This window comes from Schistocerca cancellata, chromosome 8, assembly GCF_023864275.1.
Source record: "Schistocerca cancellata isolate TAMUIC-IGC-003103 chromosome 8, iqSchCanc2.1, whole genome shotgun sequence".
NCBI classification, from domain to species: Eukaryota; Metazoa; Arthropoda; class Insecta; order Orthoptera; family Acrididae; genus Schistocerca; species Schistocerca cancellata.
The window spans coordinates 80186901-80208093 of record NC_064633.1 but is presented as its reverse complement, the minus strand read 5'-3'; the positions used below and the strand labels follow the sequence as shown (position 1 = coordinate 80208093).

The 21193-nt window shown below is 47.1% G+C and overlaps 42 non-coding genes across 42 annotated transcripts; all 42 read right to left on the bottom strand.

The window, feature by feature from the left end:
- Positions 1 to 351: 351 nt before the first annotated feature.
- Trnar-ucg (transfer RNA arginine (anticodon UCG)) lies at positions 352 to 424 on the bottom strand. The gene has a single exon. It is a non-coding gene; the product is annotated as a tRNA-Arg (tRNA).
- A 536-nt stretch (positions 425 to 960) lies between these two features.
- Trnat-agu (transfer RNA threonine (anticodon AGU)) lies at positions 961 to 1032 on the bottom strand. The gene has a single exon. It is a non-coding gene; the product is annotated as a tRNA-Thr (tRNA).
- A 321-nt stretch (positions 1033 to 1353) lies between these two features.
- Trnak-cuu (transfer RNA lysine (anticodon CUU)) lies at positions 1354 to 1426 on the bottom strand. The gene has a single exon. It is a non-coding gene; the product is annotated as a tRNA-Lys (tRNA).
- A 440-nt stretch (positions 1427 to 1866) lies between these two features.
- Positions 1867 to 1939, bottom strand: Trnar-ucg (transfer RNA arginine (anticodon UCG)). The gene has a single exon. It is a non-coding gene; the product is annotated as a tRNA-Arg (tRNA).
- Positions 1940 to 2478: 539 nt separating this feature from the next.
- Trnat-agu (transfer RNA threonine (anticodon AGU)) lies at positions 2479 to 2550 on the bottom strand. The gene has a single exon. It is a non-coding gene; the product is annotated as a tRNA-Thr (tRNA).
- Positions 2551 to 2870: 320 nt separating this feature from the next.
- Positions 2871 to 2943, bottom strand: Trnak-cuu (transfer RNA lysine (anticodon CUU)). Its single transcript has one exon. It is a non-coding gene; the product is annotated as a tRNA-Lys (tRNA).
- Positions 2944 to 3383: 440 nt separating this feature from the next.
- Trnar-ucg (transfer RNA arginine (anticodon UCG)) lies at positions 3384 to 3456 on the bottom strand. Its single transcript has one exon. It is a non-coding gene; the product is annotated as a tRNA-Arg (tRNA).
- A 539-nt stretch (positions 3457 to 3995) lies between these two features.
- Positions 3996 to 4067, bottom strand: Trnat-agu (transfer RNA threonine (anticodon AGU)). The gene has a single exon. It is a non-coding gene; the product is annotated as a tRNA-Thr (tRNA).
- Positions 4068 to 4388: 321 nt separating this feature from the next.
- On the bottom strand, positions 4389 to 4461 carry Trnak-cuu (transfer RNA lysine (anticodon CUU)). Its single transcript has one exon. It is a non-coding gene; the product is annotated as a tRNA-Lys (tRNA).
- A 440-nt stretch (positions 4462 to 4901) lies between these two features.
- Positions 4902 to 4974, bottom strand: Trnar-ucg (transfer RNA arginine (anticodon UCG)). The gene has a single exon. It is a non-coding gene; the product is annotated as a tRNA-Arg (tRNA).
- A 542-nt stretch (positions 4975 to 5516) lies between these two features.
- Positions 5517 to 5588, bottom strand: Trnat-agu (transfer RNA threonine (anticodon AGU)). The gene has a single exon. It is a non-coding gene; the product is annotated as a tRNA-Thr (tRNA).
- Positions 5589 to 5909: 321 nt separating this feature from the next.
- On the bottom strand, positions 5910 to 5982 carry Trnak-cuu (transfer RNA lysine (anticodon CUU)). Its single transcript has one exon. It is a non-coding gene; the product is annotated as a tRNA-Lys (tRNA).
- A 440-nt stretch (positions 5983 to 6422) lies between these two features.
- Positions 6423 to 6495, bottom strand: Trnar-ucg (transfer RNA arginine (anticodon UCG)). The gene has a single exon. It is a non-coding gene; the product is annotated as a tRNA-Arg (tRNA).
- Positions 6496 to 7037: 542 nt separating this feature from the next.
- On the bottom strand, positions 7038 to 7109 carry Trnat-agu (transfer RNA threonine (anticodon AGU)). The gene has a single exon. It is a non-coding gene; the product is annotated as a tRNA-Thr (tRNA).
- Positions 7110 to 7430: 321 nt separating this feature from the next.
- On the bottom strand, positions 7431 to 7503 carry Trnak-cuu (transfer RNA lysine (anticodon CUU)). The gene has a single exon. It is a non-coding gene; the product is annotated as a tRNA-Lys (tRNA).
- A 440-nt stretch (positions 7504 to 7943) lies between these two features.
- Positions 7944 to 8016, bottom strand: Trnar-ucg (transfer RNA arginine (anticodon UCG)). Its single transcript has one exon. It is a non-coding gene; the product is annotated as a tRNA-Arg (tRNA).
- Positions 8017 to 8558: 542 nt separating this feature from the next.
- Positions 8559 to 8630, bottom strand: Trnat-agu (transfer RNA threonine (anticodon AGU)). The gene has a single exon. It is a non-coding gene; the product is annotated as a tRNA-Thr (tRNA).
- Positions 8631 to 8951: 321 nt separating this feature from the next.
- Positions 8952 to 9024, bottom strand: Trnak-cuu (transfer RNA lysine (anticodon CUU)). The gene has a single exon. It is a non-coding gene; the product is annotated as a tRNA-Lys (tRNA).
- A 440-nt stretch (positions 9025 to 9464) lies between these two features.
- On the bottom strand, positions 9465 to 9537 carry Trnar-ucg (transfer RNA arginine (anticodon UCG)). The gene has a single exon. It is a non-coding gene; the product is annotated as a tRNA-Arg (tRNA).
- Positions 9538 to 10079: 542 nt separating this feature from the next.
- Positions 10080 to 10151, bottom strand: Trnat-agu (transfer RNA threonine (anticodon AGU)). Its single transcript has one exon. It is a non-coding gene; the product is annotated as a tRNA-Thr (tRNA).
- Positions 10152 to 10472: 321 nt separating this feature from the next.
- Trnak-cuu (transfer RNA lysine (anticodon CUU)) lies at positions 10473 to 10545 on the bottom strand. The gene has a single exon. It is a non-coding gene; the product is annotated as a tRNA-Lys (tRNA).
- Positions 10546 to 10985: 440 nt separating this feature from the next.
- On the bottom strand, positions 10986 to 11058 carry Trnar-ucg (transfer RNA arginine (anticodon UCG)). The gene has a single exon. It is a non-coding gene; the product is annotated as a tRNA-Arg (tRNA).
- Positions 11059 to 11597: 539 nt separating this feature from the next.
- Trnat-agu (transfer RNA threonine (anticodon AGU)) lies at positions 11598 to 11669 on the bottom strand. Its single transcript has one exon. It is a non-coding gene; the product is annotated as a tRNA-Thr (tRNA).
- A 321-nt stretch (positions 11670 to 11990) lies between these two features.
- Trnak-cuu (transfer RNA lysine (anticodon CUU)) lies at positions 11991 to 12063 on the bottom strand. The gene has a single exon. It is a non-coding gene; the product is annotated as a tRNA-Lys (tRNA).
- A 440-nt stretch (positions 12064 to 12503) lies between these two features.
- Positions 12504 to 12576, bottom strand: Trnar-ucg (transfer RNA arginine (anticodon UCG)). The gene has a single exon. It is a non-coding gene; the product is annotated as a tRNA-Arg (tRNA).
- Positions 12577 to 13112: 536 nt separating this feature from the next.
- Trnat-agu (transfer RNA threonine (anticodon AGU)) lies at positions 13113 to 13184 on the bottom strand. Its single transcript has one exon. It is a non-coding gene; the product is annotated as a tRNA-Thr (tRNA).
- Positions 13185 to 13505: 321 nt separating this feature from the next.
- Positions 13506 to 13578, bottom strand: Trnak-cuu (transfer RNA lysine (anticodon CUU)). The gene has a single exon. It is a non-coding gene; the product is annotated as a tRNA-Lys (tRNA).
- A 440-nt stretch (positions 13579 to 14018) lies between these two features.
- Positions 14019 to 14091, bottom strand: Trnar-ucg (transfer RNA arginine (anticodon UCG)). The gene has a single exon. It is a non-coding gene; the product is annotated as a tRNA-Arg (tRNA).
- Positions 14092 to 14630: 539 nt separating this feature from the next.
- Positions 14631 to 14702, bottom strand: Trnat-agu (transfer RNA threonine (anticodon AGU)). Its single transcript has one exon. It is a non-coding gene; the product is annotated as a tRNA-Thr (tRNA).
- A 321-nt stretch (positions 14703 to 15023) lies between these two features.
- Trnak-cuu (transfer RNA lysine (anticodon CUU)) lies at positions 15024 to 15096 on the bottom strand. Its single transcript has one exon. It is a non-coding gene; the product is annotated as a tRNA-Lys (tRNA).
- Positions 15097 to 15536: 440 nt separating this feature from the next.
- On the bottom strand, positions 15537 to 15609 carry Trnar-ucg (transfer RNA arginine (anticodon UCG)). Its single transcript has one exon. It is a non-coding gene; the product is annotated as a tRNA-Arg (tRNA).
- A 542-nt stretch (positions 15610 to 16151) lies between these two features.
- Positions 16152 to 16223, bottom strand: Trnat-agu (transfer RNA threonine (anticodon AGU)). Its single transcript has one exon. It is a non-coding gene; the product is annotated as a tRNA-Thr (tRNA).
- A 321-nt stretch (positions 16224 to 16544) lies between these two features.
- On the bottom strand, positions 16545 to 16617 carry Trnak-cuu (transfer RNA lysine (anticodon CUU)). The gene has a single exon. It is a non-coding gene; the product is annotated as a tRNA-Lys (tRNA).
- A 440-nt stretch (positions 16618 to 17057) lies between these two features.
- On the bottom strand, positions 17058 to 17130 carry Trnar-ucg (transfer RNA arginine (anticodon UCG)). The gene has a single exon. It is a non-coding gene; the product is annotated as a tRNA-Arg (tRNA).
- Positions 17131 to 17666: 536 nt separating this feature from the next.
- On the bottom strand, positions 17667 to 17738 carry Trnat-agu (transfer RNA threonine (anticodon AGU)). Its single transcript has one exon. It is a non-coding gene; the product is annotated as a tRNA-Thr (tRNA).
- Positions 17739 to 18058: 320 nt separating this feature from the next.
- Positions 18059 to 18131, bottom strand: Trnak-cuu (transfer RNA lysine (anticodon CUU)). The gene has a single exon. It is a non-coding gene; the product is annotated as a tRNA-Lys (tRNA).
- Positions 18132 to 18571: 440 nt separating this feature from the next.
- Positions 18572 to 18644, bottom strand: Trnar-ucg (transfer RNA arginine (anticodon UCG)). The gene has a single exon. It is a non-coding gene; the product is annotated as a tRNA-Arg (tRNA).
- Positions 18645 to 19180: 536 nt separating this feature from the next.
- On the bottom strand, positions 19181 to 19252 carry Trnat-agu (transfer RNA threonine (anticodon AGU)). The gene has a single exon. It is a non-coding gene; the product is annotated as a tRNA-Thr (tRNA).
- Positions 19253 to 19573: 321 nt separating this feature from the next.
- Positions 19574 to 19646, bottom strand: Trnak-cuu (transfer RNA lysine (anticodon CUU)). Its single transcript has one exon. It is a non-coding gene; the product is annotated as a tRNA-Lys (tRNA).
- Positions 19647 to 20086: 440 nt separating this feature from the next.
- Trnar-ucg (transfer RNA arginine (anticodon UCG)) lies at positions 20087 to 20159 on the bottom strand. Its single transcript has one exon. It is a non-coding gene; the product is annotated as a tRNA-Arg (tRNA).
- A 536-nt stretch (positions 20160 to 20695) lies between these two features.
- On the bottom strand, positions 20696 to 20767 carry Trnat-agu (transfer RNA threonine (anticodon AGU)). Its single transcript has one exon. It is a non-coding gene; the product is annotated as a tRNA-Thr (tRNA).
- Positions 20768 to 21087: 320 nt separating this feature from the next.
- Positions 21088 to 21160, bottom strand: Trnak-cuu (transfer RNA lysine (anticodon CUU)). The gene has a single exon. It is a non-coding gene; the product is annotated as a tRNA-Lys (tRNA).
- Positions 21161 to 21193: the final 33 nt, after the last annotated feature.

The window sequence follows — 21193 nt, the reverse complement described above, 5'->3', positions numbered from 1 at the left end:
CCACAAATCAGCTACAATCCTATTCAATGAAAAATTGTCTCCGAAAGGCATCAAATCTGCTTGAAATTATACGTGGCTATCAGCACCATTATTCAACACACATGCTCGACTGTGCGCAGACGCCTGTGGCGTAGCCCTTGGGTCCTGAATCAGATGCAGTAGTTGCAACAAAAACTCTCCTGAACGGCACTGTGCCGAAAATTTCGCTACAGATCACCCTTGTCTTGCTTGTTCTTCAGGTAGACGCCGGTTTTGCAGCCAGGAAGCGGACAGCAGCTACTTTCAACTAGTTTTGCAGTACTCAAACAACACAGTAAAACAGCATGCAACTTTTGTAGAACAGGAAAAACTCGACCGTGAGAGGATTCGAACCTGCAATCTTCGGATCCGAAGTCCGACGCCTTATCCATTAGGCCACACGGTCACTGGCGCAATATACATCCCCACACACACCTCATTTTCGCCATTTGTACACTTGGCAGAATGAATTTCCCATCTTTGACGCATTTCTCCATCTCAAATTTCAGTACTAAAAGTACGACGCTACTTCTTGCTGTGTCCCATCGCAAGTTACATTCAAGCCCTTATGACGCTGATCAAACAAGAGGTTGCAAATCAGCTTCAATCGCTTAGTACCATCTCAGTCGCTTGCGGAAGGTACCTCACCCTATGTGATACAATGGCGAGTTGTCGCTATTACCAAAGCGGCGGCGACGACGACGACAATCGCGAGGGTCTTTATCAGGGGTAGAAAATACATCACAAGAACTAAGTATTTCACGTCGGCATTCTCCGGAGACTGCCAAAAGCAGCAGTTTCTGGTGCCCACTTTAATAGCACCATTCACACTATTCATTTGCGAGAGCATTTCTTAAATACCGCACCCATTCATAATATTTTTTATCCTTGACCGCTTTTTTCGAAAGGGGCACGGTTGGAGGGGCTGTTACAAAATTCATTTGCCACCTGTGAGGATCGAACTCACGACCTCTGGTTTACTAGACCAGCGCTCCGCAACTGAGCTAAGGAGGCGCCTCCTAGCGCACTTTTCGGCTACTTTGTTCTTACAGACTAGTGAATCGGAGCCCTTCAGCTCGAAACGCACTGCATGAGCGACCATTATTTGCATTTAGTTACCACAGCTGCTGCTTTCCTACACATCTCACACGATATCGATGTACAAATTAAATTCCAAAACAACACATTTATTTCATGTCAGAGTTACTTTCAGCTTCAAATACCGTTCCTCTGATATTCATCCGAAGCTAGGCATCGTCGTAACCCGTTACGTTCATCACGCAAGGCTCACGAGAGGGGCGCATGTTGGATCCGCGTAGACACAAAATTTTGAGCCGCCCAGCGTGGGGCTCGAACCCACGACCCTGAGATTAAGAGTCTCATGCTCTACCGACTGAGCTAGCCGGGCTGCACACAACGCGTTACGAGCCATACAATACTGATTTGACCTGCGACCATCTATTGAAGATTCTTTTGACTACAGCTTATTTCCTGCTGCCACAAATCAGCTACAATCCTATTCAATGAAAAATTGTCTCCGAAAGGCATCAAATCTGCTTGAAATTATACGTGGCTATCAGCACCATTATTCAACACACATGCTCGACTGTGCGCAGACGCCTGTGGCGTAGCCCTTGGGTCCTGAATCAGATGCAGTAGTTGCAACAAAAACTCTCCTGAACGGCACTGTGCCGAAAATTTCGCTACAGATCACCCTTGACTTGCTTGTGCTTCAGGTAGACGCCGGTTTTGCAGCCAGGAAGCGGACAGCAGCTACTTTCAACTAGTTTTGCAGTACTCAAACAACACAGTAAAACAGCATGCAACTTTTGTAGAACAGGAAAAACTCGACCGTGACAGGATTCGAACCTGCAATCTTCGGATCCGAAGTCCGACGCCTTATCCATTAGGCCACACGGTCACTGGCGCAATATACATCCCCACACACACCTCATTTTCGCCATTTGTACACTTGGCAGAATGAATTTCCCATCTTTGACGCATTTCTCCATCTCAAATCTCAGTACTAAAAGTACGACGCTACTTCTTGCTGTGTCCCATCGCAAGTTACATTCAAGCCCTTATGACGCTGATCAAACAAGAGGTTGCAAATCAGCTTCAATCGCTTAGTGCCATCTCAGTCGCTTGCGGAAGGTACCTCACCCTATGTGATACAATGGCGAGTTGTCGCTATTACCAAAGCGGCGGCGACGACGACGACGACAATCGCGAGGGTCTTTATCATGGGTAGAAAATACATCACAAGAACTAAGTATTTCACGTCGGCATTCTCCGGAGACTGCCAAAAGCAGCAGTTTCTGGTGCCCACTTTAATAGCACCATTCACACTATTCATTTGCGAGAGCATTTCTTAAATACCGCACCCATTCATAATATTTTTTATCCTTGACCGCTTTTTTCGAAAGGGCCACGGTGGGAGGGGCTGTTACAAAATTCATTTGCCACCTGTGAGGATCGAACTCACGACCTCTGCTTTACTAAACCAGCGCTCCGCCACTGAGCTAAGGAGGCGCCTCCTAGCGCGATTTTCGGGTACTTTGTTCTTACAGACTAGTGAATCGGAGCCCTTCAGCTCGAAACGCACTGCATGAGCGACCATTATTTGCATTTAGTTACCACAGCTGCTGCTTTCCTACACATCTCACACGATATCGATGTACAAATTAAATTCCAAAACAACACATTTATTTCATGTCAGAGTTACTTTCAGCTTCAAATACCATTCCTCTGATATTCATCCGAAGCTAGGCATCGTCGTAACCCGTTACGTTCATCACGCAAGGCTCACGAGAGGGCGCATGTTGGATCCGCGTAGACACAAAATTTTGAGCCGCCCAGCGTGGGGCTCGAACCCACGACCCTGAGATTAAGAGTCTCATGCTCTACCGACTGAGCTAGCCGGGCTGCACACAACGCGTTACGAGCCATCCAATACTGATTTGACCTGCGACCATCTATTGAAGATTCTTTTGACTACAGCTTATTTCCTGCTGCCACAAATCAGCTACAATCCTATTCAATGAAAAATTGTCTCCGAAAGGCATCAAATCTGCTTGAAATTATACGTGGCTATCAGCACCATTATTCAACACACATGCTCGACTGTGCGCAGACGCCTGTGGCGTAGCCCTTGGGTCCTGAATCAGATGCAGTAGTTGCAACAAAAACTCTCCTGAACGGCACTGTGCCGAAAATTTCGCTACAGATCACCCTTGTCTTGCTTGTTCTTCAGGTAGACGCCGGTTTTGCAGCCAGGAAGCGGACAGCAGCTACTTTCAACTAGTTTTGCAGTACTCAAACAACACAGTAAAACAGCATGCAACTTTTGTAGAACAGGAAAAACTCGACCGTGAGAGGATTCGAACCTGCAATCTTCGGATCCGAAGTCCGACGCCTTATCCATTAGGCCACACGGTCACTGGCGCAATATACATCCCCACACACACCTCATTTTCGCCATTTGTACACTTGGCAGAATGAATTTCCCATCTTTGACGCATTTCTCCATCTCAAATTTCAGTACTAAAAGTACGACGCTACTTCTTGCTGTGTCCCATCGCAAGTTACATTCAAGCCCTTATGACGCTGATCAAACAAGAGGTTGCAAATCAGCTTCAATCGCTTAGCGCCATCTCAGTCGCTTGCGGAAGGTACCTCACCCTATGTGATACAATGGCGAGTTGTCGCTATTACCAAAGCGGCGGCGACGACGACGACGACAATCGCGAGGGTCTTTATCAGGGGTAGAAAATACATCACAAGAACTAAGTATTTCACGTCGGCATTCTCCGGAGACTGCCAAAAGCAGCAGTTTCTGGTGCCCACTTTAATAGCACCATTCACACTATTCATTTGCGAGAGCATTTCTTAAATACCGCACCCATTCATAATTTTTTTTATCCTTGACCGCTTTTTTCGAAAGGGCCACGGTGGGAGGGGCTGTTACAAAATTCATTTGCCACCTGTGAGGATCGAACTCACGACCTCTGGTTTACTAGACCAGCGCTCCGCCACTGAGCTAAGGAGGCGCCTCCTAGCGCGATTTTCGGGTACTTTGTTCTTACAGACTAGTGAATCGGAGCCCTTCAGCTCGAAACGCACTGCGTGAGCGACCATTATTTGCATTTAGTTACCACAGCTGCTGCTTTCCTACACATCTCACACGATATCGATGTACAAATTAAATTCCAAAACAACACATTTATTTCATGTCAGAGTTACTTTCAGCTTCAAATACCGTTCCTCTGATATTCATCCGAAGCTAGGCATCGTCGTAACCCGTTACGTTCATCACGCAAGGCTCACGAGAGGGGCGCATGTTGGATCCGCGTAGACACAAAATTTTGAGCCGCCCAGCGTGGGGCTCGAACCCACGACCCTGAGATTAAGAGTCTCATGCTCTACCGACTGAGCTAGCCGGGCTGCACACAACGCGTTACGAGCCATACAATACTGATTTGACCTGCGACCATCTATTGAAGATTCTTTTGACTACAGCTTATTTCCTGCTGCCACAAATCAGCTACAATCCTATTCAATGAAAAATTGTCTCCGAAAGGCATCAAATCTGCTTGAAATTATACGTGGCTATCAGCACCATTATTCAACACACATGCTCGACTGTGCGCAGACGCCTGTGGCGTAGCCCTTGGGTCCTGAATCAGATGCAGTAGTTGCAACAAAAACTCTCCTGAACGGCACTGTGCCGAAAATTTCGCTACAGATCACCCTTGTCTTGCTTGTTCTTCAGGTAGACGCCGGTTTTGCAGCCAGGAAGCGGACAGCAGCTACTTTCAACTAGTTTTGCAGTACTCAAACAACACAGTAAAACAGCATGCAACTTTTGTAGAACAGGAAAAACTCGACCGTGACAGGATTCGAACCTGCAATCTTCGGATCCGAAGTCCGACGCCTTATCCATTAGGCCACACGGTCACTGGCGCAATATACATCCCCACACACACCTCATTTTCGCCATTTGTACACTTGGCAGAATGAATTTCCCATCTTTGACGCATTTCTCCATCTCAAATTTCAGTACTAAAAGTACGACGCTACTTCTTGCTGTGTCCCATCGCAAGTTACATTCAAGCCCTTATGACGCTGATCAAACAAGAGGTTGCAAATCAGCTTCAATCGCTTAGTACCATCTCAGTCGCTTGCGGAAGGTACCTCACCCTATGTGATACAATGGCGAGTTGTCGCTATTACCAAAGCGGCGGCGACGACGACGACGACGACAATCGCGAGGGTCTTTATCAGGGGTAGAAAATACATCACAAGAACTAAGTATTTCACGTCGGCATTCTCCGGAGACTGCCAAAAGCAGCAGTTTCTGGTGCCCACTTTAATAGCACCATTCACACTATTCATTTGCGAGAGCATTTCTTAAATACCGCACCCATTCATAATTTTTTTTATCCTTGACCGCTTTTTTCGAAAGGGCCACGGTGGGAGGGGCTGTTACAAAATTCATTTGCCACCTGTGAGGATCGAACTCACGACCTCTGGTTTACTAGACCAGCGCTCCGCCACTGAGCTAAGGAGGCGCCTCCTAGCGCGATTTTCGGGTACTTTGTTCTTACAGACTAGTGAATCGGAGCCCTTCAGCTCGAAACGCACTGCATGAGCGACCATTATTTGCATTTAGTTACCACAGCTGCTGCTTTCCTACACATCTCACACGATATCGATGTACAAATTAAATTCCAAAACAACACATTTATTTCATGTCAGAGTTACTTTCAGCTTCAAATACCATTCCTCTGATATTCATCCGAAGCTAGGCATCGTCGTAACCCGTTACGTTCATCACGCAAGGCTCACGAGAGGGGCGCATGTTGGATCCGCGTAGACACAAAATTTTGAGCCGCCCAGCGTGGGGCTCGAACCCACGACCCTGAGATTAAGAGTCTCATGCTCTACCGACTGAGCTAGCCGGGCTGCACACAACGCGTTACGAGCCATACAATACTGATTTGACCTGCGACCATCTATTGAAGATTCTTTTGACTACAGCTTATTTCCTGCTGCCACAAATCAGCTACAATCCTATTCAATGAAAAATTGTCTCCGAAAGGCATCAAATCTGCTTGAAATTATACGTGGCTATCAGCACCATTATTCAACACACATGCTCGACTGTGCGCAGACGCCTGTGGCGTAGCCCTTGGGTCCTGAATCAGATGCAGTAGTTGCAACAAAAACTCTCCTGAACGGCACTGTGCCGAAAATTTCGCTACAGATCACCCTTGTCTTGCTTGTTCTTCAGGTAGACGCCGGTTTTGCAGCCAGGAAGCGGACAGCAGCTACTTTCAACTAGTTTTGCAGTACTCAAACAACACAGTAAAACAGCATGCAACTTTTGTAGAACAGGAAAAACTCGACCGTGACAGGATTCGAACCTGCAATCTTCGGATCCGAAGTCCGACGCCTTATCCATTAGGCCACACGGTCACTGGCGCAATATACATCCCCACACACACCTCATTTTCGCCATTTGTACACTTGGCAGAATGAATTTCCCATCTTTGACGCATTTCTCCATCTCAAATTTCAGTACTAAAAGTACGACGCTACTTCTTGCTGTGTCCCATCGCAAGTTACATTCAAGCCCTTATGACGCTGATCAAACAAGAGGTTGCAAATCAGCTTCAATCGCTTAGCGCCATCTCAGTCGCTTGCGGAAGGTACCTCACCCTATGTGATACAATGGCGAGTTGTCGCTATTACCAAAGCGGCGGCGACGACGACGACGACGACAATCGCGAGGGTCTTTATCAGGGGTAGAAAATACATCACAAGAACTAAGTATTTCACGTCGGCATTCTCCGGAGACTGCCAAAAGCAGCAGTTTCTGGTGCCCACTTTAATAGCACCATTCACACTATTCATTTGCGAGAGCATTTCTTAAATACCGCACCCATTCATAATTTTTTTTATCCTTGACCGCTTTTTTCGAAAGGGCCACGGTGGGAGGGGCTGTTACAAAATTCATTTGCCACCTGTGAGGATCGAACTCACGACCTCTGGTTTACTAGACCAGCGCTCCGCCACTGAGCTAAGGAGGCGCCTCCTAGCGCGATTTTCGGGTACTTTGTTCTTACAGACTAGTGAATCGGAGCCCTTCAGCTCGAAACGCACTGCGTGAGCGACCATTATTTGCATTTAGTTACCACAGCTGCTGCTTTCCTACACATCTCACACGATATCGATGTACAAATTAAATTCCAAAACAACACATTTATTTCATGTCAGAGTTACTTTCAGCTTCAAATACCGTTCCTCTGATATTCATCCGAAGCTAGGCATCGTCGTAACCCGTTACGTTCATCACGCAAGGCTCACGAGAGGGGCGCATGTTGGATCCGCGTAGACACAAAATTTTGAGCCGCCCAGCGTGGGGCTCGAACCCACGACCCTGAGATTAAGAGTCTCATGCTCTACCGACTGAGCTAGCCGGGCTGCACACAACGCGTTACGAGCCATACAATACTGATTTGACCTGCGACCATCTATTGAAGATTCTTTTGACTACAGCTTATTTCCTGCTGCCACAAATCAGCTACAATCCTATTCAATGAAAAATTGTCTCCGAAAGGCATCAAATCTGCTTGAAATTATACGTGGCTATCAGCACCATTATTCAACACACATGCTCGACTGTGCGCAGACGCCTGTGGCGTAGCCCTTGGGTCCTGAATCAGATGCAGTAGTTGCAACAAAAACTCTCCTGAACGGCACTGTGCCGAAAATTTCGCTACAGATCACCCTTGTCTTGCTTGTTCTTCAGGTAGACGCCGGTTTTGCAGCCAGGAAGCGGACAGCAGCTACTTTCAACTAGTTTTGCAGTACTCAAACAACACAGTAAAACAGCATGCAACTTTTGTAGAACAGGAAAAACTCGACCGTGACAGGATTCGAACCTGCAATCTTCGGATCCGAAGTCCGACGCCTTATCCATTAGGCCACACGGTCACTGGCGCAATATACATCCCCACACACACCTCATTTTCGCCATTTGTACACTTGGCAGAATGAATTTCCCATCTTTGACGCATTTCTCCATCTCAAATTTCAGTACTAAAAGTACGACGCTACTTCTTGCTGTGTCCCATCGCAAGTTACATTCAAGCCCTTATGACGCTGATCAAACAAGAGGTTGCAAATCAGCTTCAATCGCTTAGTACCATCTCAGTCGCTTGCGGAAGGTACCTCACCCTATGTGATACAATGGCGAGTTGTCGCTATTACCAAAGCGGCGGCGACGACGACGACGACGACAATCGCGAGGGTCTTTATCAGGGGTAGAAAATACATCACAAGAACTAAGTATTTCACGTCGGCATTCTCCGGAGACTGCCAAAAGCAGCAGTTTCTGGTGCCCACTTTAATAGCACCATTCACACTATTCATTTGCGAGAGCATTTCTTAAATACCGCACCCATTCATAATTTTTTTTATCCTTGACCGCTTTTTTCGAAAGGGCCACGGTGGGAGGGGCTGTTACAAAATTCATTTGCCACCTGTGAGGATCGAACTCACGACCTCTGGTTTACTAGACCAGCGCTCCGCCACTGAGCTAAGGAGGCGCCTCCTAGCGCGATTTTCGGGTACTTTGTTCTTACAGACTAGTGAATCGGAGCCCTTCAGCTCGAAACGCACTGCATGAGCGACCATTATTTGCATTTAGTTACCACAGCTGCTGCTTTCCTACACATCTCACACGATATCGATGTACAAATTAAATTCCAAAACAACACATTTATTTCATGTCAGAGTTACTTTCAGCTTCAAATACCATTCCTCTGATATTCATCCGAAGCTAGGCATCGTCGTAACCCGTTACGTTCATCACGCAAGGCTCACGAGAGGGGCGCATGTTGGATCCGCGTAGACACAAAATTTTGAGCCGCCCAGCGTGGGGCTCGAACCCACGACCCTGAGATTAAGAGTCTCATGCTCTACCGACTGAGCTAGCCGGGCTGCACACAACGCGTTACGAGCCATACAATACTGATTTGACCTGCGACCATCTATTGAAGATTCTTTTGACTACAGCTTATTTCCTGCTGCCACAAATCAGCTACAATCCTATTCAATGAAAAATTGTCTCCGAAAGGCATCAAATCTGCTTGAAATTATACGTGGCTATCAGCACCATTATTCAACACACATGCTCGACTGTGCGCAGACGCCTGTGGCGTAGCCCTTGGGTCCTGAATCAGATGCAGTAGTTGCAACAAAAACTCTCCTGAACGGCACTGTGCCGAAAATTTCGCTACAGATCACCCTTGTCTTGCTTGTTCTTCAGGTAGACGCCGGTTTTGCAGCCAGGAAGCGGACAGCAGCTACTTTCAACTAGTTTTGCAGTACTCAAACAACACAGTAAAACAGCATGCAACTTTTGTAGAACAGGAAAAACTCGACCGTGACAGGATTCGAACCTGCAATCTTCGGATCCGAAGTCCGACGCCTTATCCATTAGGCCACACGGTCACTGGCGCAATATACATCCCCACACACACCTCATTTTCGCCATTTGTACACTTGGCAGAATGAATTTCCCATCTTTGACGCATTTCTCCATCTCAAATTTCAGTACTAAAAGTACGACGCTACTTCTTGCTGTGTCCCATCGCAAGTTACATTCAAGCCCTTATGACGCTGATCAAACAAGAGGTTGCAAATCAGCTTCAATCGCTTAGCGCCATCTCAGTCGCTTGCGGAAGGTACCTCACCCTATGTGATACAATGGCGAGTTGTCGCTATTACCAAAGCGGCGGCGACGACGACGACGACGACAATCGCGAGGGTCTTTATCAGGGGTAGAAAATACATCACAAGAACTAAGTATTTCACGTCGGCATTCTCCGGAGACTGCCAAAAGCAGCAGTTTCTGGTGCCCACTTTAATAGCACCATTCACACTATTCATTTGCGAGAGCATTTCTTAAATACCGCACCCATTCATAATTTTTTTTATCCTTGACCGCTTTTTTCGAAAGGGCCACGGTGGGAGGGGCTGTTACAAAATTCATTTGCCACCTGTGAGGATCGAACTCACGACCTCTGGTTTACTAGACCAGCGCTCCGCCACTGAGCTAAGGAGGCGCCTCCTAGCGCGATTTTCGGGTACTTTGTTCTTACAGACTAGTGAATCGGAGCCCTTCAGCTCGAAACGCACTGCGTGAGCGACCATTATTTGCATTTAGTTACCACAGCTGCTGCTTTCCTACACATCTCACACGATATCGATGTACAAATTAAATTCCAAAACAACACATTTATTTCATGTCAGAGTTACTTTCAGCTTCAAATACCGTTCCTCTGATATTCATCCGAAGCTAGGCATCGTCGTAACCCGTTACGTTCATCACGCAAGGCTCACGAGAGGGGCGCATGTTGGATCCGCGTAGACACAAAATTTTGAGCCGCCCAGCGTGGGGCTCGAACCCACGACCCTGAGATTAAGAGTCTCATGCTCTACCGACTGAGCTAGCCGGGCTGCACACAACGCGTTACGAGCCATCCAATACTGATTTGACCTGCGACCATCTATTGAAGATTCTTTTGACTACAGCTTATTTCCTGCTGCCACAAATCAGCTACAATCCTATTCAATGAAAAATTGTCTCCGAAAGGCATCAAATCTGCTTGAAATTATACGTGGCTATCAGCACCATTATTCAACACACATGCTCGACTGTGCGCAGACGCCTGTGGCGTAGCCCTTGGGTCCTGAATCAGATGCAGTAGTTGCAACAAAAACTCTCCTGAACGGCACTGTGCCGAAAATTTCGCTACAGATCACCCTTGTCTTGCTTGTTCTTCAGGTAGACGCCGGTTTTGCAGCCAGGAAGCGGACAGCAGCTACTTTCAACTAGTTTTGCAGTACTCAAACAACACAGTAAAACAGCATGCAACTTTTGTAGAACAGGAAAAACTCGACCGTGACAGGATTCGAACCTGCAATCTTCGGATCCGAAGTCCGACGCCTTATCCATTAGGCCACACGGTCACTGGCGCAATATACATCCCCACACACACCTCATTTTCGCCATTTGTACACTTGGCAGAATGAATTTCCCATCTTTGACGCATTTCTCCATCTCAAATTTCAGTACTAAAAGTACGACGCTACTTCTTGCTGTGTCCCATCGCAAGTTACATTCAAGCCCTTATGACGCTGATCAAACAAGAGGTTGCAAATCAGCTTCAATCGCTTAGCGCCATCTCAGTCGCTTGCGGAAGGTACCTCACCCTATGTGATACAATGGCGAGTTGTCGCTATTACCAAAGCGGCGGCGACGACGACGACGACAATCGCGAGGGTCTTTATCAGGGGTAGAAAATACATCACAAGAACTAAGTATTTCACGTCGGCATTCTCCGGAGACTGCCAAAAGCAGCAGTTTCTGGTGCCCACTTTAATAGCACCATTCACACTATTCATTTGCGAGAGCATTTCTTAAATACCGCACCCATTCATAATTTTTTTTATCCTTGACCGCTTTTTTCGAAAGGGCCACGGTGGGAGGGGCTGTTACAAAATTCATTTGCCACCTGTGAGGATCGAACTCACGACCTCTGGTTTACTAGACCAGCGCTCCGCCACTGAGCTAAGGAGGCGCCTCCTAGCGCGATTTTCGGGTACTTTGTTCTTACAGACTAGTGAATCGGAGCCCTTCAGCTCGAAACGCACTGCGTGAGCGACCATTATTTGCATTTAGTTACCACAGCTGCTGCTTTCCTACACATCTCACACGATATCGATGTACAAATTAAATTCCAAAACAACACATTTATTTCATGTCAGAGTTACTTTCAGCTTCAAATACCGTTCCTCTGATATTCATCCGAAGCTAGGCATCGTCGTAACCCGTTACGTTCATCACGCAAGGCTCACGAGAGGGGCGCATGTTGGATCCGCGTAGACACAAAATTTTGAGCCGCCCAGCGTGGGGCTCGAACCCACGACCCTGAGATTAAGAGTCTCATGCTCTACCGACTGAGCTAGCCGGGCTGCACACAACGCGTTACGAGCCATACAATACTGATTTGACCTGCGACCATCTATTGAAGATTCTTTTGACTACAGCTTATTTCCTGCTGCCACAAATCAGCTACAATCCTATTCAATGAAAAATTGTCTCCGAAAGGCATCAAATCTGCTTGAAATTATACGTGGCTATCAGCACCATTATTCAACACACATGCTCGACTGTGCGCAGACGCCTGTGGCGTAGCCCTTGGGTCCTGAATCAGATGCAGTAGTTGCAACAAAAACTCTCCTGAACGGCACTGTGCCGAAAATTTCGCTACAGATCACCCTTGTCTTGCTTGTTCTTCAGGTAGACGCCGGTTTTGCAGCCAGGAAGCGGACAGCAGCTACTTTCAACTAGTTTTGCAGTACTCAAACAACACAGTAAAACAGCATGCAACTTTTGTAGAACAGGAAAAACTCGACCGTGACAGGATTCGAACCTGCAATCTTCGGATCCGAAGTCCGACGCCTTATCCATTAGGCCACACGGTCACTGGCGCAATATACATCCCCACACACACCTCATTTTCGCCATTTGTACACTTGGCAGAATGAATTTCCCATCTTTGACGCATTTCTCCATCTCAAATTTCAGTACTAAAAGTACGACGCTACTTCTTGCTGTGTCCCATCGCAAGTTACATTCAAGCCCTTATGACGCTGATCAAACAAGAGGTTGCAAATCAGCTTCAATCGCTTAGCGCCATCTCAGTCGCTTGCGGAAGGTACCTCACCCTATGTGATACAATGGCGAGTTGTCGCTATTACCAAAGCGGCGGCGACGACGACGACAATCGCGAGGGTCTTTATCAGGGGTAGAAAATACATCACAAGAACTAAGTATTTCACGTCGGCATTCTCCGGAGACTGCCAAAAGCAGCAGTTTCTGGTGCCCACTTTAATAGCACCATTCACACTATTCATTTGCGAGAGCATTTCTTAAATACCGCACCCATTCATAATATTTTTTATCCTTGACCGCTTTTTTCGAAAGGGCCACGGTTGGAGGGGCTGTTACAAAATTCATTTGCCACCTGTGAGGATCGAACTCACGACCTCTGGTTTACTAGACCAGCGCTCCGCAACTGAGCTAAGGAGGCGCCTCCTAGCGCGATTTTCGGGTACTTTGTTCTTACAGACTAGTGAATCGGAGCCCTTCAGCTCGAAACGCACTGCATGAGCGACCATTATTTGCATTTAGTTACCACAGCTGCTGCTTTCCTACACATCTCACACGATATCGATGTACAAATTAAATTCCAAAACAACACATTTATTTCATGTCAGAGTTACTTTCAGCTTCAAATACCGTTCCTCTGATATTCATCCGAAGCTAGGCATCGTCGTAACCCGTTACGTTCATCACGCAAGGCTCACGAGAGGGGCGCATGTTGGATCCGCGTAGACACAAAATTTTGAGCCGCCCAGCGTGGGGCTCGAACCCACGACCCTGAGATTAAGAGTCTCATGCTCTACCGACTGAGCTAGCCGGGCTGCACACAACGCGTTACGAGCCATACAATACTGATTTGACCTGCGACCATCTATTGAAGATTCTTTTGACTACAGCTTATTTCCTGCTGCCACAAATCAGCTACAATCCTATTCAATGAAAAATTGTCTCCGAAAGGCATCAAATCTGCTTGAAATTATACGTGGCTATCAGCACCATTATTCAACACACATGCTCGACTGTGCGCAGACGCCTGTGGCGTAGCCCTTGGGTCCTGAATCAGATGCAGTAGTTGCAACAAAAACTCTCCTGAACGGCACTGTGCCGAAAATTTCGCTACAGATCACCCTTGTCTTGCTTGTGCTTCAGGTAGACGCCGGTTTTGCAGCCAGGAAGCGGACAGCAGCTACTTTCAACTAGTTTTGCAGTACTCAAACAACACAGTAAAACAGCATGCAACTTTTGTAGAACAGGAAAAACTCGACCGTGACAGGATTCGAACCTGCAATCTTCGGATCCGAAGTCCGACGCCTTATCCATTAGGCCACACGGTCACTGGCGCAATATACATCCCCACACACACCTCATTTTCGCCATTTGTACACTTGGCAGAATGAATTTCCCATCTTTGACGCATTTCTCCATCTCAAATTTCAGTACTAAAAGTACGACGCTACTTCTTGCTGTGTCCCATCGCAAGTTACATTCAAGCCCTTCTGACGCTGATCAAACAAGAGGTTGCAAATCAGCTTCAATCGCTTAGCGCCATCTCAGTCGCTTGCGGAAGGTACCTCACCCTATGTGATACAATGGCGAGTTGTCGCTATTACCAAAGCGGCGGCGACGACGACGACGACAATCGCGAGGGTCTTTATCAGGGGTAGAAAATACATCACAAGAACTAAGTATTTCACGTCGGCATTCTCCGGAGACTGCCAAAAGCAGCAGTTTCTGGTGCCCACTTTAATAGCACCATTCACACTATTCATTTGAGAGAGCATTTCTTAAATACCGCACCCATTCATAATTTTTTTTATCCTTGACCGCTTTTTTCGAAAGGGCCACGGTGGGAGGGGCTGTTACAAAATTCATTTGCCACCTGTGAGGATCGAACTCACGACCTCTGGTTTACTAGACCAGCGCTCCGCCACTGAGCTAAGGAGGCGCCTCCTAGCGCGATTTTCGGGTACTTTGTTCTTACAGACTAGTGAATCGGAGCCCTTCAGCTCGAAACGCACTGCGTGAGCGACCATTATTTGCATTTAGTTACCACAGCTGCTGCTTTCCTACACATCTCACACGATATCGATGTACAAATTAAATTCCAAAACAACACATTTATTTCATGTCAGAGTTACTTTCAGCTTCAAATACCGTTCCTCTGATATTCATCCGAAGCTAGGCATCGTCGTAACCCGTTACGTTCATCACGCAAGGCTCACGAGAGGGGCGCATGTTGGATCCGCGTAGACACAAAATTTTGAGCCGCCCAGCGTGGGGCTCGAACCCACGACCCTGAGATTAAGAGTCTCATGCTCTACCGACTGAGCTAGCCGGGCTGCACACAACGCGTTACGAGCCATCCAATACTGATTTGACCTGCGACCATCTATTGAAGATTCTTTTGACTACAGCTTATTTCCTGCTGCCACAAATCAGCTACAATCCTATTCAATGAAAAATTGTCTCCGAAAGGCATCAAATCTGCTTGAAATTATACGTGGCTATCAGCACCATTATTCAACACACATGCTCGACTGTGCGCAGACGCCTGTGGCGTAGCCCTTGGGTCCTGAATCAGATGCAGTAGTTGCAACAAAAACTCTCCTGAACGGCACTGTGCCGAAAATTTCGCTACAGATCACCCTTGTCTTGCTTGTTCTTCAGGTAGACGCCGGTTTTGCAGCCAGGAAGCGGACAGCAGCTACTTTCAACTAGTTTTGCAGTACTCAAACAACACAGTAAAACAGCATGCAACTTTTGTAGAACAGGAAAAACTCGACCGTGACAGGATTCGAACCTGCAATCTTCGGATCCGAAGTCCGACGCCTTATCCATTAGGCCACAAGGTCACTGGCGCAATATACATCCCCACACACACCTCATTTTCGCCATTTGTACACTTGGCAGAATGAATTTCCCATCTTTGACGCATTTCTCCATCTCAAATTTCAGTACTAAAAGTACGACGCTACTTCTTGCTGTGTCCCATCGCAAGTTACATTCAAGCCCTTATGACGCTGATCAAACAAGAGGTTGCAAATCAGCTTCAATCGCTTAGCGCCATCTCAGTCGCTTGCGGAAGGTACCTCACCCTATGTGATACAATGGCGAGTTGTCGCTATTACCAAAGCGGCGGCGACGACGACGACGACGACAATCGCGAGGGTCTTTATCAGGGGTAGAAAATACATCACAAGAACTAAGTATTTCACGTCGGCATTCTCCGGAGACTGCCAAAAGCAGCAGTTTCTGGTGCCCACTTTAATAGCACCATTCACACTATTCATTTGCGAGAGCATTTCTTAAATACCGCACCCATTCATAATTTTTTTTATCCTTGACCGCTTTTTTCGAAAGGGCCACGGTGGGAGGGGCTGTTACAAAATTCATTTGCCACCTGTGAGGATCGAACTCACGACCTCTGGTTTACTAGACCAGCGCTCCGCCACTGAGCTAAGGAGGCGCCTCCTAGCGCGATTTTCGGGTACTTTGTTCTTACAGACTAGTGAATCGGAGCCCTTCAGCTCGAAACGCACTGCGTGAGCGACCATTATTTGCATTTAGTTACCACAGCTGCTGCTTTCCTACACATCTCACACGATATCGATGTACAAATTAAATTCCAAAACAACACATTTATTTCATGTCAGAGTTACTTTCAGCTTCAAATACCGTTCCTCTGATATTCATCCGAAGCTAGGCATCGTCGTAACCCGTTACGTTCATCACGCAAGGCTCACGAGAGGGGCGCATGTTGGATCCGCGTAGACACAAAATTTTGAGCCGCCCAGCGTGGGGCTCGAACCCACGACCCTGAGATTAAGAGTCTCATGCTCTACTGACTGAGCTAGCCGGGCTGCACACAACGCGTTACGAGCCATCCAATACTGATTTGACCTGCGACCATCTATTGAAGATTCTTTTGACTACAGCTTATTTCCTGCTGCCACAAATCAGCTACAATCCTATTCAATGAAAAATTGTCTCCGAAAGGCATCAAATCTGCTTGAAATTATACGTGGCTATCAGCACCATTATTCAACACACATGCTCGACTGTGCGCAGACGCCTGTGGCGTAGCCCTTGGGTCCTGAATCAGATGCAGTAGTTGCAACAAAAACTCTCCTGAACGGCACTGTGCCGAAAATTTCGCTACAGATCACCCTTGTCTTGCTTGTGCTTCAGGTAGACGCCGGTTTTGCAGCCAGGAAGCGGACAGCAGCTACTTTCAACTAGTTTTGCAGTACTCAAACAACACAGTAAAACAGCATGCAACTTTTGTAGAACAGGAAAAACTCGACCGTGACAGGATTCGAACCTGCAATCTTCGGATCCGAAGTCCGACGCCTTATCCATTAGGCCACACGGTCACTGGCGCAATATACATCCCCACACACACCTCATTTTCGCCATTTGTACACTTGGCAGAATGAATTTCCCATCTTTGACGCATTTCTCCATCTCAAATTTCAGTACTAAAAGTACGACGCTACTTCTTGCTGTGTCCCATCGCAAGTTACATTCAAGCCCTTATGACGCTGATCAAACAAGAGGTTGCAAATCAGCTTCAATCGCTTAGTGCCATCTCAGTCGCTTGCGGAAGGTACCTCACCCTATGTGATACAATGGCGAGTTGTCGCTATTACCAAAGCGGCGGCGACGACGACGACAATCGCGAGGGTCTTTATCAGGGGTAGAAAATACATCACAAGAACTAAGTATTTCACGTCGGCATTCTCCGGAGACTGCCAAAAGCAGCAGTTTCTGGTGTCCACTTTAATAGCACCATTCACACTATTCATTTGCGAGAGCATTTCTTAAATACCGCACCCATTCATAATATTTTTTATCCTTGACCGCTTTTTTCGAAAGGGCCACGGTGGGAGGGGCTGTTACAAAATTCATTTGCCACCTGTGAGGATCGAACTCACGACCTCTGGTTTACTAGACCAGCGCTCCGCCACTGAGCTAAGGAGGCGCCTCCTAGCGCGATTTTCGGGTACTTTGTTCTTACAGACTAGTGAATCGGAGCCCTTCAGCTCGAAACGCACTGCATGAGCGACCATTATTTGCATTTAGTTACCACAGCTGCTGCTTTCCTACACATCTCACACGATATCGATGTACAAATTAAATTCCAAAACAACACATTTATTTCATGTCAGAGTTACTTTCAGCTTCAAATACCGTTCCTCTGATATTCATCCAAAGCTAGGCATCGTCGTAACCCGTTACGTTCATCACGCAAGGCTCACGAGAGGGCGCATGTTGGATCCGCGTAGACACAAAATTTTGAGCCGCCCAGCGTGGGGCTCGAACCCACGACCCTGAGATTAAGAGTCTCATGCTCTACCGACTGAGCTAGCCGGGCTGCACACAACGCGTTACGAGCCATACAATACTGATTTGACCTGCGACCATCTATTGAAGATTCTTTTGACTACAGCTTATTTCCTGCTGCCACAAATCAGCTACAATCCTATTCAATGAAAAATTGTCTCCGAAAGGCATCAAATCTGCTTGAAATTATACGTGGCTATCAGCACCATTATTCAACACACATGCTCGACTGTGCGCAGACGCCTGTGGCGTAGCCCTTGGGTCCTGAATCAGATGCAGTAGTTGCAACAAAAACTCTCCTGAACGGCACTGTGCCGAAAATTTCGCTACAGATCACCCTTGTCTTGCTTGTGCTTCAGGTAGACGCCGGTTTTGCAGCCAGGAAGCGGACAGCAGCTACTTTCAACTAGTTTTGCAGTACTCAAACAACACAGTAAAACAGCAAGCAACTTTTGTAGAACAGGAAAAACTCGACCGTGACAGGATTCGAACCTGCAATCTTCGGATCCGAAGTCCGACGCCTTATCCATTAGGCCACACGGTCACTGGCGCAATATACATCCCCACACACACCTCATTTTCGCCATTTGTACACTTGGCAGAATGAATTTCCCATCTTTGACGCATTTCTCCATCTCAAATTTCAGTACTAAAAGTACGACGCTACTTCTTGCTGTGTCCCATCGCAAGTTACATTCAAGCCCTTATGACGCTGATCAAACAAGAGGTTGCAAATCAGCTTCAATCGCTTAGTGCCATCTCAGTCGCTTGCGGAAGGTACCTCACCCTATGTGATACAATGGCGAGTTGTCGCTATTACCAAAGCGGCGGCGACGACGACGACAATCGCGAGGGTCTTTATCAGGGGTAGAAAATACATCACAAGAACTAAATATTTCACGTCGGCATTCTCCGGAGACTGCCAAAAGCAGCAGTTTCTGGTGCCCACTTTAATAGCACCATTCACACTATTCATTTGCGAGAGCATTCCTTAAATACCGCACCCATTCATAATATTTTTTATCCTTGACCGCTTTTTTCGAAAGGGCCACGGTGGGAGGGGCTGTTACAAAATTCATTTGCCACCTGTGAGGATCGAACTCACGACCTCTGGTTTACTAGACCAGCGCTCCGCCACTGAGCTAAGGAGGCGCCTCCTAGCGCGATTTTCGGGTACTTTGTTCTTACAGACTAGTGAATCGGAGCCCTTCAGCTCGAAACGCACTGCGTGAGCGACCATTATTTGCATTTAGTTACCACAGCTGCTGCTTTCCTACACATCTCACACGATATCGATGTACAAATTAAATTCCAAAACAACACATTTATTTCATGTCAGAGTTACTTTCAGCTTCAAATACCGTTCCTCTGATATTCATCCGAAGCTAGGCATCGTCGTAACCCGTTACGTTCATCACGCAAGGCTCACGAGAGGGGCGCATGTTGGATCCGCGTAGACACAAAATTTTGAGCCGCCCAGCGTGGGGCTCGAACCCACGACCCTGAGATTAAGAGTCTCATGCTCTACCGACTGAGCTAGCCGGGCTGCACACAACGCGTTACGAGCCATCCAATACTGATTTGACCTGCGACCATCTATTGAAGATTCTTTTGACTACAGCTTATTTCCTGCTGCCACAAATCAGCTACAATCCTATTCAATGAAAAATTGTCTCCGAAAGGCATCAAATCTGCTTGAAATTATACGTGGCTATCAGCACCATTATTCAACACACATGCTCGACTGTGCGCAGACGCCTGTGGCGTAGCCCTTGGGTCCTGAATCAGATGCAGTAGTTGCAACAAAAACTCTCCTGAACGGCACTGTGCCGAAAATTTCGCTACAGATCACCCTTGTCTTGCTTGTGCTTCAGGTAGACGCCGGTTTTGCAGCCAGGAAGCGGACAGCAGCTACTTTCAACTAGTTTTGCAGTACTCAAACAACACAGTAAAACAGCATGCAACTTTTGTAGAACAGGAAAAACTCGACCGTGACAGGATTCGAACCTGCAATCTTCGGATCCGAAGTCCGACGCCTTATCCATTAGGCCACACGGTCACTGGCGCAATATACATCCCCACACACACCTCATTTTCGCCATTTGTACACTTGGCAGAATGAATTTCCCATCTTTGACGCATTTCTCCATCTCAAATTTCAGTACTAAAAGTACGACGCTACTTCTTGCTGTGTCCCATCGCAAGTTACATTCAAGCCCTTATGACGCTGATCAAACAAGAGGTTGCAAATCAGCTTCAATCGCTTAGTGCCATCTCAGTCGCTTGCGGAAGGTACCTCACCCTATGTGATACAATGGCGAGTTGTCGCTATTACCAAAGCGGCGGCGACGACGACGACAATCGCGAGGGTCTTTATCAGGGGTAGAAAATACATCACAAGAACTAAGTATTTCACGTCGGCATTCTCCGGAGACTGCCAAAAGCAGCAGTTTCTGGTGTCCACTTTAATAGCACCATTCACACTATTCATTTGCGAGAGCATTTCTTAAATACCGCACCCATTCATAATATTTTTTATCCTTGACCGCTTTTTTCGAAAGGGCCACGGTGGGAGGGGCTGTTACAAAATTCATTTGCCACCTGTGAGGATCGAACTCACGACCTCTGGTTTACTAGACCAGCGCTCCGCCACTGAGCTAAGGAGGCGCCTCCTAGCGCGATTTTCGGGTACTTTGTTCTTACAGACTAGTGAATCGGAGCCCTTCAGCTCGAAACGCACTGCATGAGCGACCATTATTTGCATTTAGTTACCACAGCTGCTGCTTTCCTACACATCTCACACGATATCGATGTACAAATTAAATTCCAAAACAACACATTTATTTCATGTCAGAGTTACTTTCAGCTTCAAATACCGTTCCTCTGATATTCATCCAAAGCTAGGCATCGTCGTAACCCGTTACGTTCATCACGCAAGGCTCACGAGAGGGCGCATGTTGGATCCGCGTAGACACAAAATTTTGAGCCGCCCAGCGTGGGGCTCGAACCCACGACCCTGAGATTAAGAGTCTCATGCTCTACCGACTGAGCTAGCCGGGCTGCACACAACGCGTTACGAGCCATACAATACTG